Here is a 17099-nt window from a genome sequence, read left to right as displayed (position 1 = left end):
TTGAAGCAATGTGAATGACTACTACTGTTTGCTCAAGTGAAAACAGAGGGGCATAAGTTTAATTGGCCCCAGGAGTTCCCATGACTGAATGTTTGTTAATATCCCCTTGGGTGAAGGTGAGGGCTCAAAATGGGGTCCCTTTAAGGCCCCAGGTGGACAAGGAGTTAGTTAATGGCCATCCCCTAGAGGTGACTTTCTGAGGTGGTTATTATGTGGCTCAATCATTAACCAAACAGAGGCAGGACCCCGGGCTTGTTGGAAAGGAGCCACTCCTTTCCCAAGGACAGCCCAAGAGCAGGAGGCTCTGGGGCAGCGAGGCCTGGATGAGGGAAGCTCTCCCTCAGCGCCACTTGGGGGTGGAGGAGGGCTGGCCCGGATGTGGAGGAAGTTAGCACACCCTTACTGGGGTGGGAGGGAAAAGCGAGACAGTGAGGGTTTTTATCATGAATGAGAGAGGAAGCTCCAAGCTGGGTCATGGTGATTAGATGACAAGCTAGGAAAGACGCTCATCCTGAATGCATCCTGTTTTGCTCTGAACTGGAACTGGCCTCGGGGGCCAGGGGCAGGGGAGGGGCCCGGAGGCGAGCAACCTCCCAGGAATTCTCCCAGGGCTGCAGACCTCCAGCTCCTGGGTGGCCCTGGAACTGGGGCGGGGGGCAGTCAGAGAGTTAGAACTCCCATTAACCACTAGAGAACCAAGGCACACATGTCCTTTCTGGGAGAAGCCTCCACAGGCCAGCCTCTGGGAGTCCAAGCCCCCAGAGCTGGAGCCTAAGAGACAGGCACTGTAAAGCAAGGGTCTACAGCTCCATAATCCCTCCAGCTCCGACTGATCCTGGGCCTCACTTTCAAGGATCAGCTCAAATGTCAATGCCTCTGTCTTCCTCTCAGTCTAAAGAAAAACTGCTCCCTGGCCAAGCCTCCCAGGGTGAAACATCCTCCTCAACAATGGGAAATATGAACGCTGCCAGGATATTTGATGATACTAAGGGATTGTTTTAAGGTGTACTCATGGTGCAGTGTCTATAAGTCCCTACCCTCTGCCTATCTGTATAGTTTATATATATGGCTATTTATAGATAAATTGATAAGGTGTCTGGGATTCATATCAAAATAACAAGAAAGAGGGTGGAGTAGATGGAGGTGTAAATAGGGAAGGACTGGCCACAGGCTAATGGCTGTTGAAGTTGGGTGACATACGATTTTATTACATCAATCATCTCTACTTTTATGTATGTTTGAAATTCTTCATAATAATTTTTTGAGTTTAATTTATTTATTTATTTTGACTGCACCCACGGCATATGGAAGTTTCCAGGGATCAAACTCACAACATAATCATTTTTTAAAGACCTCACCAAAATAGACTTAGTGTGTCATGTGCCATTCATGCCACTAGCGCCTAGATGATAGATTCCTTGAAGGTGGGGGTTACGCTTTGTGTCCTCCACAAAATCTAGCACCAAGCTTGAACCTAATGGCTAATAATTTATACAGCACTTGATAGTTTACCAAGCATTTCACCCTGGATCCCCTCGTTTAGTGCAGTGAAGTGGAAAAGGCGGGGAGAAACCAAGAGTCTCAGAAGTCAAGTGGAGCAGCAGAGTCTGGACTTAAACCTTCATGTGTTCAGCTCCCAGTCCCCTGTTATTTGCCCCATACCACATTGGACTCTAAAGGAACTTAACCTCCAGTTCCGCAGTCCCTGTGTGGTCAGGGTAAAAGGCACAGCAATGGTGGGTATGCAGGTTCCCAAGGTAGAAGGCTGGGTAGAGCAGATGTAACACACAAACACAGCACATCGGACTGGTGACTGTGGCCTCTTGTCCACTGATTCAAGTTTACTAAGACTCCTGTCCCCCCAATACACACACATAAACCAAGGCCCCAAGTCACAGATGAATAAAGCTGTGATAAACACGTGATGCCCACAACTGTGGGCCCAGCCCTGTGCTCAACTCCTCTGTTTAGGGTTGCAGGGTTGGGGGAGCTCACACATTCCACCCTAGAGCCCTCGCATCATTCAGATCCCCTATCTCTACTTTATCTGATAACAGTCTCCCAAAGGCCCAGGGCCACTATGCTTGATCCTACCCAAACTGGGAGCCCAAGAAAAAAGTTCTCCTTACTCTATTCAAGCCAGAGGTAACCCCCTCTTCCAGTAAGAGACCCCATGAAGGTGGAGGCATAGCCTGCCTTGGTTAAACCTGCCATCTGTTGAACCTGAACTTTCCACGGCTGGAATAGGGAACAAGCCTCATGAGTGTCCTAGTGGAAAAGTGCTGACAGCTGCCACAGCATCCCCATGAAAGTCTCCATCCTCTCCTCCCTTCCGGACTTCCTTTTTTTATGTCGCTACTGTTGTACCTATAGCTGGCTCCAAGGGTCCTCTGCTCTGTCTCCAATCTATAGCCCTAAGAATGGAATTTTTAAATGTCAAGGAGACAGAGAGGGTCAAAGTTGGGACTTCCCTGTGCCACTTTCTTCACTCCTCTGCTCAAACTCAGGAGGTGTTGTGCTTTAATAAGGAAGGCTTTTCTGTCTTCCCTGCAAGTCTCCCCCCCCCCCCCCCGCCACCCGCACCGGCACTCACACAGGGTTACACAGTCCCTTTGCGCAGCTTCAGCCTCTTTCTTTACCCTAAACAGCTCCAGATATCATCTCCCAACAGCCTCTCCTCCCCAAATCGGGGAGGGGAACCACAGAAGCACAGAAGGGTTTAGCATACTTCTGCAAGAGCCATTTAAGAAGCGGAGAGAAGGCAAGCAAATGGGGTAACCCCACTCTATCCATGTAGTGTTTTATAGCCCTAACTACAGAGGTCCAGGGAGCAGAAATTCCAAATCTCATACTCAGAACATAGTTGGACTAGGCCAAATCCTGGAAATGAGGACCAGCTCAGAATGTCCAGCAATACGGTAGCTTTAGGGTAAAAGAGTCTCCCACCCCCAAAGCCATCACTGCTGTCACACTCTTCTGGCTCACTCCATCAACCACTCAGAAATCACCTGCAGTTGCCACCTTCTCTACTCCCTTGGGTTGCCTGACCCCTCAACCCCAGACAAGAATTGTCTCTCATTCTAGGAGGATGAAAGTGAAGGGGAAATTCAGAAAGCAGTACGAGACGGTGGATGGGGACATCAATCCCTAGAGTGGGGGCAGGAGCAGGTCGTAGTAGGAGTCAGGGTTTGAAAATAGCCCTGGGTGTGATTCATCACTGTCTCCTCTGGGGTGGGCAGATGTTGGTGCTCTGAGAAAGATGGAGACAAGCCAGGGCCCTCCAGCCCACCCTCTGGGGCCCAGGGCTCTGAATTGGCCCCGCCACTCCCCACCTTCAGTCTGGCTGCTGTCCTGCTTGCCTTCCCCAAACACTACTAGTTGTCCAGCTGGCTTAGCTGCATAATCACCACAAGGCTCTCCATCTGCCTAGTTTCTGCCACCCTAAGCATCTCAGAAACAACCCTTTACCTGCCAGTTTAAGAATCTGGACCCATGCAGCCAGTCATCAGATGCCAGAGCCGAAGAGACTGGACCTTTAGATACTGAAATCCAGCCCACCATCTGAGGTGCAGTTGAAAACACTGTGGCCCACAGAAGTAGCATGACTGGCCTAAGGTCACATGAATTAGTGGCTGAACCTTGGTTTCCTGAGTGCTTAACTTTAAAGACTCATGGGAGAAGAGAAATGGAGGTGAGAACCCCAGATTATCTAACTGGGAAATCCCCAAAACTTCCACTAAAAGGCCTTTCTTCAGAGGTTTTCTAATCCAAACCCGTTATAGAGTTCATGAGGAAACTGAGCCCTGAAAGACGCGACTTATCCAAAGGTTTTCGTTTGATCCCCACTGCCAGGAAATTTTGGGCGTTTCTCAGAAGGGAAGGCAGTGGCGGAGGGGAAAGCCCAGGCTGCCAGACCAGACCAGGGGCTTCCTGGAAATGCGCTCAACAGCAGAGGAAGAGAAGAGAGGAAAAGCTGCGTGACCGACCACAGAGCCCAAGTCCCGCCACCCCGCCCAGCTCCAGCCTGCCTCCTAAGCCCCAGAGCAACGGCTTGCGGACTCTGGCCAGGCCCGGGGATAACGGAGGGACAGCCACCCTCCACCACCCCACCACCCCACTCGCGGGGCTTCCTAGGGAGAAGCGCTGCCGGCGGGTTCCGGAGGTTCCCCCAATTTCAGCGACTCTGGCCCCAAGCCTGGGTGGCTCAAGTGGCCCAGACTGCTCCCTCAGCGTCTCTCTTGTATACCGGGCAGCTAAGAGCCGGGGCCGAAGCGCGTCAGAGACAAGGCGAGACAAAGCGCGGAAGCCCCAGCAACCAGCCTGTCCCGACCACCCCGTAACCGGCCCCGGCCGTCGCCCCAACTCCCACCTGGAGGCCGCGTCCGCTGCTTTGGGTTCGAGACCCCGACGCAGCTGCCAGCCAGCAGGAGGCACGCGCGGAGCCTGGGGTCGGGCGGGGGTTAACAGTGCCAGCTGGAGAGGCAGCTGCCACCGCCGCTTAGCTGTTGTCAACCCGGGGCCACTCTCGGCGCAGGTGGGGAGGGGAACAGAGGCGAGTCGGGCGGCGTGGATGCCCCGCCCACCTACAGGACCTCGACCAATGAGGGCTCAGTCCGGCCCACCGAACTCCGAAGAAAGCGGCCCAAATCGTGGTGGGCGGGGCTCTGCCCTCCAGCTCCTCCAATCCCCATGCTGATGCCTCTTCCTCAGGTCACACCGCGGCGGCTGTGGGTGTGGGGGCGGGGGCGGGGGCGGGGGCGGGGGCGGGCTGGGACAAGGCAGAAGCCCGGGGCCAGCGCCTGAGGGTGAAGGAGCGACTTGGCTGGGCGCGCAGACTAATATTTATTGAGCTCTGTTTGTGTCTGGCACCGTGTGGGGGATTTAAATACATATTCCATGCACACGGGAAGGTTCAATGGCTTGCTGAGGATAATTTTACGGGGAGTTCAGAAGACACAACTTATGTGAGATTTCCGATTCCTGGGGACACCAAGAGAACAATTAGAATATTTGAGTAGGAAGTTGCCATTCCCATTTTGTGCAACTCCCTCATGAACCCCAGCTCAGAGTCCAAACTCTACCTCTGCAGAGAAATGCATGGAAAACTTGGGGCATCTACAGTAATCATGGCAAGAGAGGGCTCCCAAGTGTTGTGACAGCAGGTACCTACCACCTGAAAGCCAGTTTAAATTCAGTAAGAAACAGAGTGTTAAGATTTGGTTTCTCTCTTGTCTTTCTTCACAAGGGTCCAACATAAGTTCATGCTTTGATTTCACTGTTGAATTGAGGACTCCTATTAGCCACTGGGAAGACCCAAGACTCCACACCATCCAACCACCATCCTGCACACGTATAAATACAGAAACTAAGAAGAGATGACTCACACAAGTTTTCCCAGCAAATCCATGGCAGGAACAATACCTGCACACCGGTTATTTTCTCCTAACAGATGGGCGATTTCTTACCTAACAGATGGGAGAAATGCTGAGGTTCCTAGAAAGCAGGGACTGCATCCAACTTGTTGCCTTGAGTACCCAACACAGATGAGAGCAAAAATTAATGTTTTTTAAGACCGTGACTTTCTTAAGGTCATCTGAGGCAATGGCAGAGCCAGACCTAGCCCCAAGTTCCCCCTTCTGTCTGGCCTTCAGTCCACTAGGCCAAGTTGGAATTCTTCCACCTTCTTTCCCTGCCAGCCCTGATGAGAATCAGAGGAGAACTTGTGAAGCAAGGCTACTTCCAGTGTGTACCCCTCTTTTCCTCCCAATAGCAAGACCACAGCAGGCACTTTGTTCAAGATGAGCCATGCTCCTTTGGGTCTTGGATGTGGATGAGACCTTTACTCCAGAACTTACTCCTGGAAACAAAATCCTACCCAGAGCCAGAACCCCTTATGGTGGGAAGGGAGATTACCTCCTTCTTGAGACTGGGTTATTATATTTGCAAGCATCCTAAGGTTCTGAATTGGAGCCAAATTTACCTTGCTTCTGAAAAAGGTTAGAAGGGAATAAGAGTGTGGGTCCAGCAATGACCCTATAGCTTCCCTAATGGCAGGAAACTATGTCAGAACCAATTCCATCCACCACATAACACGGAGTACAGCGACTACAGTAGCTTCTCAGTAATGTTTGCTAATGGGTGAATGAATATTAAAAGACACTCATGGGATAACCATAAATAAATACAATCAAATGAATAATGAGCAAAAACCCCAACTTACCTTTTAGTGGGTACATTTAATTGAATCAGATATGATGGGTCTGAGACATCCAATTCGTTTTTTTTTTTTTTTGCTTTTTTAATTTTTTTTTTAGGGCCACGCCTATGGCATAATGGAGATTCCCAGGCTAGGGGTCGAATTGGAGCTACAGCTGCTGGCCACAGCCACAGCCACAGCAAAGGCAGATCCGAACTGTGTCTGCAACCTACATCACAGCTCACAGCAACACCAGATCGTTAACCCACTGAGTGACGCCAGGCATCGAACCGGCATCCTCATGGATACTAGTCCAGTTCATTACCACTGAGCCATGATGGAAACTCCAATTTTTTTTTAAATAGAAAAAAGGCAATCAAGGCAGAAAACTAAAAAAGGGAAAACTATAGGAAGCACAAAAACTACAAAAAAGAGAACCAAAACTACAAAAGGAGCAATTGCTATAAATAATTAGAACGAGAGCTTCACAGTGCCTGACACAGACTAGGTACTCAATAAAAAAACATCTGGTGAACGAGTGAACACAATAGTCAGCTAAAGCTGCAATCCTGATATTTGCTACCCACACTGTGACATTCTGAAATGGCCCAAACGATGTCTAGGCTATTTCTCTGGGTCTTTTTTGATCTCTTTCCGTTATCCCATGAACTTCAGAAAACCAAGGAGAGTTCAGCCTCTTCAGAAAAACACGGATAGCTCATCTCCTTCAATCACCAGCAGCCCTTGGTCCCCAAGCCCCTTGCCCCAAACCTAAGCCAGAGCCTTATCTAGAATTCAGTAATGGTGTCTGGAAGATGAGGACATGGTAGCTTTTCACAGGCTTCTTCCTGGGCTGCATCTTAAGTGTCTCTAGAGATAACTGGAGCCTCTAGGCCTCTGGCATCCCTTTTTCCACCAGCTCTCACTATTGCCTGTGTGCCCTATAGTTCTGCTGTTGCCCTGGATCTCAGCTCAACCATCACGCAGGGAAATGTAGAGTTTTCATGGGGGTAGGCTGAGGGCAGGTGAAAAAGCCTCAGGGTGCATGTATGTGTTTCTATGCCCAAGGCGTGGGGCTTCCCTCATTCTACCACTACCACAGCCCAGCTGCAACATACAAAAGGCAGTATGATGGATTCTGGAGCCAGACAGCCTGAGTACAAAGTGCAACTCTGCTACTTACTAGCTGCATGACCTTGGACAAATTGCTTGCCAACTTTCTGTGCCTTAGTCTCTTCACCTGTAACATGTGGTCTATAATCACATTCTTGACCTTATATATCTGCTTGCAGATCCACTGGACTAAATTCCACTTAGAATGGTTGGCTGGCACCTAGAAAGTGCTTCAAACTGTTAGATATAGTGACAGGGGCACTGAGCAATGGTGGAGTGAGCCCTGGATCAGGAAGTAGGAGAGTTGGGTGCTAGAGCCAGTTCTACCGCCTTCAGGCTGTGTTGCCCAGGGAAAGTCATTGTGCCACTCCAACCATCAGTTCCTTCACCTTTAAAATGAAGGGAGAGCACAATCCCTAATGGGCAAAGTTGAGACAGTTGGATGTGAGGCTGTCCTGTAAAGCGTGACAGGTGGTGGGATGGCACTGAAGGTATTGCAGAGGTAAGCTTTTTGCTAGGGGCCAATCAGCCCTTTTCTTCTAGGTAGTGGCAGAAAGAAACTCCATATGCTGTTACCCTGAGCCTCATCTTGAGACACCTGGGTCCCAAAAAGTACTTATCAGAGGACTTAGAGCAGCCCCTACCCGTCTCTCTGCCCAAGATGGGACTTCCTCAGGCTGCTGCAGGCAGAACCATAGCCCCACTCCGGAATGGCTGAGGGTAACAACAGGAAGGTACCCAACAGACTCTTCACTACTTTTTCCAACGCGGCAAAAGGAGCAGCAGCAAATAATTCCAAGGAACTCAGCTGAGAAGAAAAAAAGGGGAATAGGAACCATGAGAGGAAAATGAATTACCCTCAGACCAGCCTCGTGTAACACATGACCATGGGTGCTCTGACACACATGCTTACATGCACATGCACATTCATGCAGGCCTCACCGAAAGCCCACCAGTCAGGCGTGGGAGGGCAAAGGCCTGCTGCCTGGTGGTTCAGGGCTCCCACCCAGCCTCATGAAAAGGGGCTATTGATCAGGCTGCCACAACGTGGGATTGTTACAGCTGGCAAAAAAAAAAAATTCCTGAGGAGCCATGGCCACACCAGGGGGGTTTGCACTAAGAAGGGGAGCTGGAGTAAGGCCAGATGTGGGAAGGGGGGATGTGGTGGTGGGAGGGGCTCATAAGTGAGGGGCACACAGGCACCTCACTGAGCATTGCCAAGTGGGAGTGGGGAACAGAGAGCTATGTCCTGGGAGGAGCACAAAGACCCCCTGTTAGTCCTCAGCCCAGGGGACTGCCTTGGCTATGCTCACCCCACACCCCAGAGCACCCTGCAAGGGGGAGCTCTTTACCGGGCTGGGTTGGCTGTGAAGGAATCTGGAGCCCTGGCTGCACCAGGCACAGGCCAGGGGAATTTCAGGGCCACTTACCTTCTCTGGGGTCTCCCTCCCCAAGCTAGGACACAGAAGCACGTATTCCTTCCCACCTGCCCCCTGGAGCCATCAATAGGGAAGTACTGGGGCAAGTCATGACTGCCTCCAGATACCTGGACTAGGCAGCTGGAGGCAGAGAACCCAGGCCCACTCAGTTTCTGTCCCCAGCTCTTCCCTATAAATCCAAGATCCTGCCCCCTACCCCCAACAAACACCAGCTAAAGTGTCAGATTGTTGGCCTGCAGCATCCACAAAACAGACCCAAGTGATGGGTCGCATTTCACACCCAGGATGGGACCTTGGCTGGACTTTACTGACCTGTCTCAAAGGAGCTAGAGGTTTTCTGCTACAGGCAGATGGAGCACCTCCCACCCCTCCCCCCAGGCCCCATTCCCTCAAGGAAGTCTCCCTACCTTGGCCCAAATGAAATAGGTGGGGTCGCCCCAGGGAAAGACACTCAGAGCAGGATGTCTACCCCCAGCCCCATGCCACACACCATTTCTGTTCTTCAGAGGAATGTCAGTGTGCTAAAGGGAAATAAGCCAAGGTGAGTCCACTTCCGACATGAGCCCCTCACCTTGCCCGGCACCCTCCTCATGCACACACACAAGCAGCTGAGGTCAGGGGAACCCTCCCTCTACCTTCCTCAACAGCTCCTTCTGCCCGATTTAGTTTCAGCCTTCAGATTTGCTCCTTCCTGTTTAGGCTCAGCTTCCTCATCTGGAAAAATATAACTGGGTCCTTGTTTCTATAGTCCCTTCTTTCCAGACTATTCTGCTTCTGTGAGCTTTTGGGGGGGGGGGTTGGGCAGGGCTCCAAGAAACCCTACATGAATGGGACTTCTACAACGGAAGGGAGAGTGGTGGGGGTATGAGGTCCTCTGAGGATGGGGTTAGCAGGGGGCCAGGTGAGACAGAACAGAGGAAAGTGCAAAAAAAGGGAGGGCTGAGGTGAAAGGCAGAGAAAGGGGGGAGACCCAGCCTCTGCCTCCAGTGCGTCCCTCAACTCACCTTGTGGCAGTGGACACCGGGAGCCCCTGAATGGAGCTCAGGATCCTGCTCCCTTGCCTGGGGTCCTTCCACATGTCCCTCCCAGGAAGTAGCATCCCAGACAGACCTTGGGTGGGTGAGGAGGAAACAGAGTAGGAGGAAAGAGGAGGCTCTTCCTTCCCACTCACATGCTCCACTGCCAGCCCACCACAGCCTAACCTCATGCTCCAGCCCACGAAGTTGGAGGGCTCCTGGGGTGAGGGGGAGGATGGGGGCAGGGAGTAGCTTTTTACAGGCCCTGCCCACAGCCTGGCCTAGACCAACCCTGTGGTTATGGGTCTCTAGGGTTTGGCAATCTCAATTCAGCCAGACAGTGCCCAGGAGGCCACCCATCCACCATCTCCTTTCCTTGTAGATTAGCCCTCAGAGGCCCCAGAATGACATCAGAGAGGGCATAGGATGTGTGGTGTGGCTCAAGGACCACTCAACAAAGAGTCTGGGCTCTTCTTGGCCTTGGAGGCCCTGTCCTGTCTCAATGGTCCCTTTCCCCTTCCACAAGCATAGCTCTCTCCTTCCCCAGTACCCCTACACACACACACTGGTAGGGGCTTGGGTGGGGAAGAGGTCAGGCAGGCCCAACAAGGGTCCCTATCTTCCTGGAACTCCTATGCCAGTACTGGAAGCAACAGCAGCCCCAGATGGAGAATGCCCAACCCAGGCAGGTGGGCCACCAGGTTAGGTCCCAGAGGACAGGGAAAGAGGAGAGGACAGCAAGGCTCCCAGGTTGGACATCTGATGTCTCTGGATCAACAGAATCCCAAGAAACACCAAGAAAGTAGCTCATAGGCCCCACTCCCACCAAGGCTCCTAGATTAGGGGCCAGACCCCTGCAAATTTGGCTTCTACCACAGAGATGCTGTGTGATGGGGCTGAGAGTCTTGCCCTCTCTGGGCTTCAGTGTCCACATGTATACAATCAGAGGGTTTGATCTGAGGCTTTTCCGCTGTCTGCAGCCTTCAATGCATTCGTGGTCCATGAAGAGCAAACCCGGTTTGCTATTATTTCCTATGTGCCATTGAGGCGGGGGGCGGGGGGGAGCACGGGGGAATTTATCTGGGAAAAGGACTGCAAAGAGCCTGGAAAGATTTTTTCAGTGCTCAAAGAAATATATTTTTTTTCCATTTAAAAAAAGACGACATTTCAGGCACTCTTGGAGTGGAGCTCCTGGGATGGAGCTTTCAGGCAACGCAAGCTGACCAAAAAGGTGCTGCAAGGGTGGCTGGGCTGTGTCACACAACTAGGGGGCAGGAAGGGGCCCTTGACCTGACAGGGAGTGTAGGGTGCTACCGACTAGGTAGAAAGATATGACAAAACGTGGGAAAGATGGATGGACGGACATTGGAATGAAGAGGTAAAAACACAGACCTAGGATCAGACATACAGTGGCACTGAAAGACATACAGAAGGGTGCAAGTGTGATGCCAGGGGCAGCAACAAAGAAAATGCTGGAGGAATAGGAGGCTGGGAACACACTGTTTATTAAAACCTACTACTATGTGTTAAAACGTGACGGCAGAGGGAAAGAGGCGAGTAGGGATGAAGCCGGACGGACAGTTGGGATCAAATGATGGTGCACCCCGAGACAGAGTGAGAGCCAGCTAAGAATTAGAAGCAAGCAGGCTGCGGGGGTGGAAGGTCTGAAAAAGCGGGCCTGCCAGCCAGAGGCATAGTTTAGACAGACGGACAGATGAAATAGAGGGAAATAGAACTGGAACCGCAGAGGAGGCAGCAGTGGGGAAGGAGTGCATAGCAGTGTGGGGACTCCAGGCCTAAGTGCAGCCAAGCCCGACCTCCCGTGTGATCTGCCCAGCTCTGAAAACCTCAATTCCAGCTCAGCGGGTCCCAGCAGGTGCCCTTCTCACCCCACAGTGTCCAGGGCACCCACGCCTGGAGCTTCGGGTTCCTTGGGGCCGGCTGTGAGCAAGTAGGGATGTAAGTGCCTAGGGTATCCCCCACTTCCACTTAGCCAGGGAGGGAGGATGGGGGAGAGGGAGGTAGGGGCTGAGCAGGCCCTGCCCCCTCAAGGGCGACTAGAAAGTTCCACGCCCCACCTTGATCAGGAAGCCCTCTTTATTTATCCTATACTGGCCTCAAGTCTTTTAGCTCCACTACTCTGACCACCCCGCCATCTCCATCAGGCCTCCTGTCCCCAGTTGGAGTCCTCCTCCAGCCTTCTCCATCAGAAGAGGTGTGTCACCACCCATCCCATGTCTCCCACCTCAATGCAAGATAGTGAGGGTCATCTTAGTAACCAAGTCAGCCCTTCCACCTCCGTCTACCCCAGATCTCACCAACCACGTGACATGGCAGAAGACCTTGACCAACAGCCAGATGGAGAAGGAAACAATGGCTCTGGCCATCTTGGCCAACTGACTCACTCACTCCTCAGCCTTCTCCACCCCTACCTTAGCTTACTATCTGTCTGACAAGAACAGCGGACCCTGGGTTCCAAAAGCTATCCTTTAAAACCTTTCTAGGGCCAAGGATATCCTGGACCTTATGAGCAGAAGCATTCCTTGAAGACTCTCTTATTTTGCCCAAAACTGAGGCCCAAGAAAGCAAATGACTTGACCTTCATCTAAGCATCTCCATAAATATTTACTTTTATTCTCAAAGAGATCAACACTTTTTTTTTTTAATGTAGAGTTATATGTGTATGATCAATTGTTTCAAGAATTGTAGCCATCGTTAATTCTGTTGGCGACCTGGTTATGCATTGGGTAATGCAAGAGATAGTCTTATAAACTAGATAGGATAAATAATATAGCTAGTAACATTAATAAGTTCATAGTACAGCAGAGAGAGACACAAAGCATAAACAATTTGGAAACAAAGAGTAGCAATTAAAACAATGGTTAGTATAACTAGTTGTAATCTGGCTGCGATAAACTATAAAATCCACAGGAGAAGCCAAATTCTGGAAGGATCAGGTAGGGAGAAATAGATAAATCTTTCGTCTTTGTTTACAAAGGTATATTTATCTAACCTTTTTTGTAGGTCATAACATGAGAAGGCATCCACCATGCTGAAAAGCCTGGACCCAGGACCCTAAATTATGTAATCCATTGCGTACGCCTAACCTCCACCTACGCGAGCAAACTTTTATTACCTGACTCAAGGATGGTGGGGAGTCCTATCCACCTTTGTTTACAATGGAGGGAAGGCAGTAAGTTGCCAGCTCTCAGACCTGGTCATTTGCATTACACTTCTGATGATGGCCAATAAGGGGCTGGAGATTCTAATAGTGGCTCTACACTAACTGTGACATAACCTGGGACATTTTTCCTCTCCGAGCCTCAGTTTCCTCATCTGTAGCATGAGGATAATAATCCCATGACACAGTGAAAATAAGGGGATACAGAACTGAGGTTCACAGCACTTTCCTCTTCCATCTCCTTCTCTCGTGCCACAAGATGAGACCTTAGCAAATCCATTCATGAGGGACAGGCTGGGGAAAGGAAAAAAGTTTTGTGAATTGATTTGTGCTTATTTGCCTGCAATTTGCACCCACTTTTCATAGGCACAGTGGCAGAGCTGGAAGGGAATGAGAGATTAACATGTTGATGATCTCCAAGCCACTTGCCCTTTTCCTGGGGCAGTGCTGGCACACAGGAGGTGGTCACAAAATATTTATTGAACAAATGCATTCTTCACTTGGAGAAGAGGATTTGCCCAAGGTCACACAGGAAATTCATTTCAGAATTAAGACAGATTCCCTATCTGCCCCTTCCTCTAGGCCATTCTGCCTCATGGAGATTTTTTTTTTTTTTTGTCGTTTCTCCCCCCTCCCCCCCATAGGATTACAAACCAGAAGGGAGCCCATTCCTCTCTCCCAGCACCCTCCGACCTATCCACAGTCCCCATTCTGGACTAGCTCAGCCAGGATAAACAGCCATCGGGAGGTCCCTTTCTGTGCCCAGCTTGGTGCTGTCAAGCCTTTGACTTTTGAGTTCCCAGCAGCCCCTATACAGCCCCTGCCACAAGGGCCAGTTCCCTTCTGAGTAAAAGGAGGCCCTGGTCAGCTTCCTCCAAGCACAGGAGTTTCCCTTTTGCTCTCTGGTGGGGCAGGAGTGCAGGGCACAGCCCCTTGCAGCAGAAGCCTAGAAGGAAGGGATGCAGCAGTCATTTCCTACTCTGCTAAGGTATCTCCCTCCCTGTCTGGTCCCTCCCCTATTTCCTGAATCCTGCTGCTTGGGCTCCAGCCTGAAGAGTAATATGAAAGGGCTCCAAAGTTTAACTTGAATCACAGAACATGGGAACTGGGAAGGACCTAAGAGGTCATCTACTCCCACCTCCTTCCCACTACAGGAATGCCCTCTGTTAATAAAGAGAAGGGGGCCTCTGACCTAACCTCTTACAGCTTCAACTTCCTTCCTCATCAAATGGACAGGATGACACCTATCTGACAACGTCTCATTGTGGGAGGAAATGTAAGAATGGACTTAATAAAATGCTAGTGTGTATTGAGCACTAACTATATGCCTGGCATTGTTCTAAAATGCTTTTCTGGCATTAATATATTTAATTCTTATCATAATCTGATAAAGCAGTTAATTATCATCATCATCATCACCCCAGTTTTACAGATGAAGAAACTGGGGGATGACAAAAGTGATGTAACTTGCTAAGTTCACACAGCTAGTAAGTGGTGATGGCAGAATCTGAACTCTGAGCCTCCGTTTTTACCCCTGTAATGCGGTGGTTATCCTTACCCCCAGAATGATCTGTCATAAAGGTTCTGTCTGTGTATTTGTGTGGCGGGAACTTTTGTACCCAAGTGCACCTGAGGGCTGAGGGGGTAGAATGTATAGAAACCCTGGGGGCTGAAGATGTAAACTGAAGCTTCAGCTCCAAGCAGGAAATGTCTTTAAAAATCCCTGCTCTTAAACATCTACTTGAATTTTCCACTTAACTCCAGTGTATATCCATATTGTTTTCATATAAAAGTGGACGTTTTTCTCCTTTAAGCCTTTGAGGAAACCTGACACTCCAGGAAGATGAACCCCACTTTACTTGCATCCATGTGCTTCTAGGCCACTGCCTTTGACCCCCAGGGGTACTGGACACCTGGCACATGGTGGGCCCTCAGTCACTGAGAATAGTTAACCACATTTCTGAAGCATTTGTTGTGTGAATCAAAGTTCTAAGTACTCTCCACATATGATTATGCTTTAATCATCACGACGACTCTATGAGGAGGTCAAAGGATTATCGTTGCCCTCATTTTTTGGCAGGAAAACTGCAGCACAGAGAAATTAAGCAATTATCCCAAGTCCATGCTGTTGGGAAGTGACCACTGGGCTTTAAACTCAGACAGGCCTGACTCAGCCTTGGCTAGTAATCACTATACATATTATCTCTCTGGCTACAACAGAGCCTCTCACCCATGCAGCTCCACTACTTCCAACCAGGAAAATTGAGTTGATTCTTGGCAGAAGCAGGCCTTATTCCAATGAAATGAGTGGCTCTTTGAAGGCAGAGATGTAGTGTCTCTACCCCTGACCCAGCCTTCCCTAGATCATTACTAAGCCAGGAGTTGGGCTGTGCACAGGACTGGTTCTCTTTTCATGTGTGGCAACTCACTGCTCTCTGGCTGGTGGCAGTCTCTTGGACCCAGCACCTGCTGGGCTGGTGAAAGAGCACTACATTTCACACAGGAGTCCTCTGCCACCCTCCATAGCAAGATCCAGTTTCAGAAAGGGCCACCCATCATCTACAGGGACAAGTCCACACTTCTAAGGTTGACATTCATAGTTCTACATAAGCAGCTCACCCAGCCAAAACAGCTGGCATTCTAAACTTCATTAACCCTCCCAATGTGTTGCATGTGCTCTTCTCTCTCACACACACAAAAATAATTTTCCTTATTTCCTTGATTTATTTCACAGACATTCACATGATTCTTTCAATGTGCCTGGCACTATTCAAAGCTCTTTGCACATTTTAACTCATGGACTCATCACAGAAACCCTGTAGCTGCTACCATTGTCCCATTTTACAGATGAGGAAACTGAAGGACAAAGAGGTTAAAGTGTTTTCCCAGTCTCCTGCACCTGGCAAGTCCCAAAGATCCTTTTAGCCCCTCCTCTGAATAGCATAAGTTGTTGCATTTCCAGTTGCTCCTTCAGCTCAGTTTCATCAGCCATAATTCTATATTGAGTAGAGTTATCTGTCTGTCTTCTGTCCAATAAGAGTTTGGATCTTCTGAGAGCAAGAAGTGTGTTTTATTATTTATGGCATATCCATTGCTCAGGAGGTAGTTCGGCCAAGAGTCGGCACTTAGGGAATATTTGTTAAAAGACTGAATGAATGACCCAGAAGCAGCCTTGACAGAACTAAATGGTGGTGGAGAGATTTGGAGTCTTCTTACCCAACATCAATGGGGTAGAGGAATGTCCAGGTGGCTCAGTGACCAAGCATGAAATGCAACCACAGGTGGTGAGAGAGGAGGAGAGAAAAGGCCCCTCCACTCTGCCCTGTATGTGATTGAATCAAACGTGGCACCCTGATCACAAAGCTCATCTACCTCTAGCAAGCCATGAAAGCTGGAAGCTCTGGGGTCTGCTCCGAGAACTGACTTCACTGGCTTCTGCATTTCCCTCCCAAGGACCCCATGACTGCCTCTGCAATTCAGAAGTTCACATGGAAAAGAGCAAAGGATTTAAATGTCATCCGAGGGAGTTGGGGATTGCTGCTTTGGGTCTCAAATTTTATGCTTCATTCATCTTGTCCTGTCCTTCCCATGCTGGCCTAATGCACTCTGTAGACAAGTAGAGGGGAATTTGGGCACAACTCTGCCCTCAAGACCTGAGTCCACCATTCAATAGCTATGTGGCCTTTGGCAGGTTGCTGAAACTGCTTCTTCTCCTAGAAAATGGAAATAATTTTTTTTCTGTCTTGCAGACCTCGAGATGATAGATCTGAGAGCACTATGTAAGTGGGAAATGACCAGACGTAGAGAGAATAGTGGTGGAGAGCTGTGTGTAGCAGGGTTCTGCAGCTTCCCAACTGCAGGCAGAAAAGTGAAAGCCGGAGTTCCTGTCGTGGTGCAGTGGTTAACGAATCCGACTAGGAACCACGAGGTTGCGGGTTCGGTCCCTGCCCTTACTCAGTGGGTTAACGATCCGGCGTTGCCGTGAGCTGTGGTGTAGGTTGCAGATGCGGCTTGGATCCCGCGTTGCTGTGGCTCTGGCGTAGGCCAGTGGCTACAGCTCCGATTGGACCCCTAGCCTGGGAACCTCCATATGCCGTGGGAGCAGCCCAAAGAAATAGCAAAAAGACAAAAAAAAAAAAAAAAAGAAAAAGAAA

The 17099-nt window shown here is 50.0% G+C and overlaps 1 protein-coding gene across 4 annotated transcripts in view; it reads right to left on the bottom strand.

The window, feature by feature from the left end:
• STARD8 (StAR related lipid transfer domain containing 8) overlaps positions 1-17099 on the bottom strand; it is a 75687-nt gene that overhangs the window by 28848 nt on the left and 29740 nt on the right. For 2 of the 4 annotated variants that reach the window (XM_047764418.1, XM_047764419.1), the window contains exon 1: positions 4370-4539. The exons of the other annotated variants lie outside the window; for them this stretch is intronic. The gene's annotated coding sequence lies outside the window, so the exon portion shown is untranslated. Of the gene's footprint in view, positions 1-4369; positions 4540-17099 lie in introns of those variants that run through there. 4 annotated transcript variants of the gene reach the window in all.

The sequence above is a fragment of the Phacochoerus africanus genome, chromosome X (genome assembly GCF_016906955.1).
Source record: "Phacochoerus africanus isolate WHEZ1 chromosome X, ROS_Pafr_v1, whole genome shotgun sequence".
NCBI lineage: Eukaryota > Metazoa > Chordata > Mammalia > Artiodactyla > Suidae > Phacochoerus > Phacochoerus africanus.
This window is presented reverse-complemented; position numbering and strand designations above follow the sequence as displayed.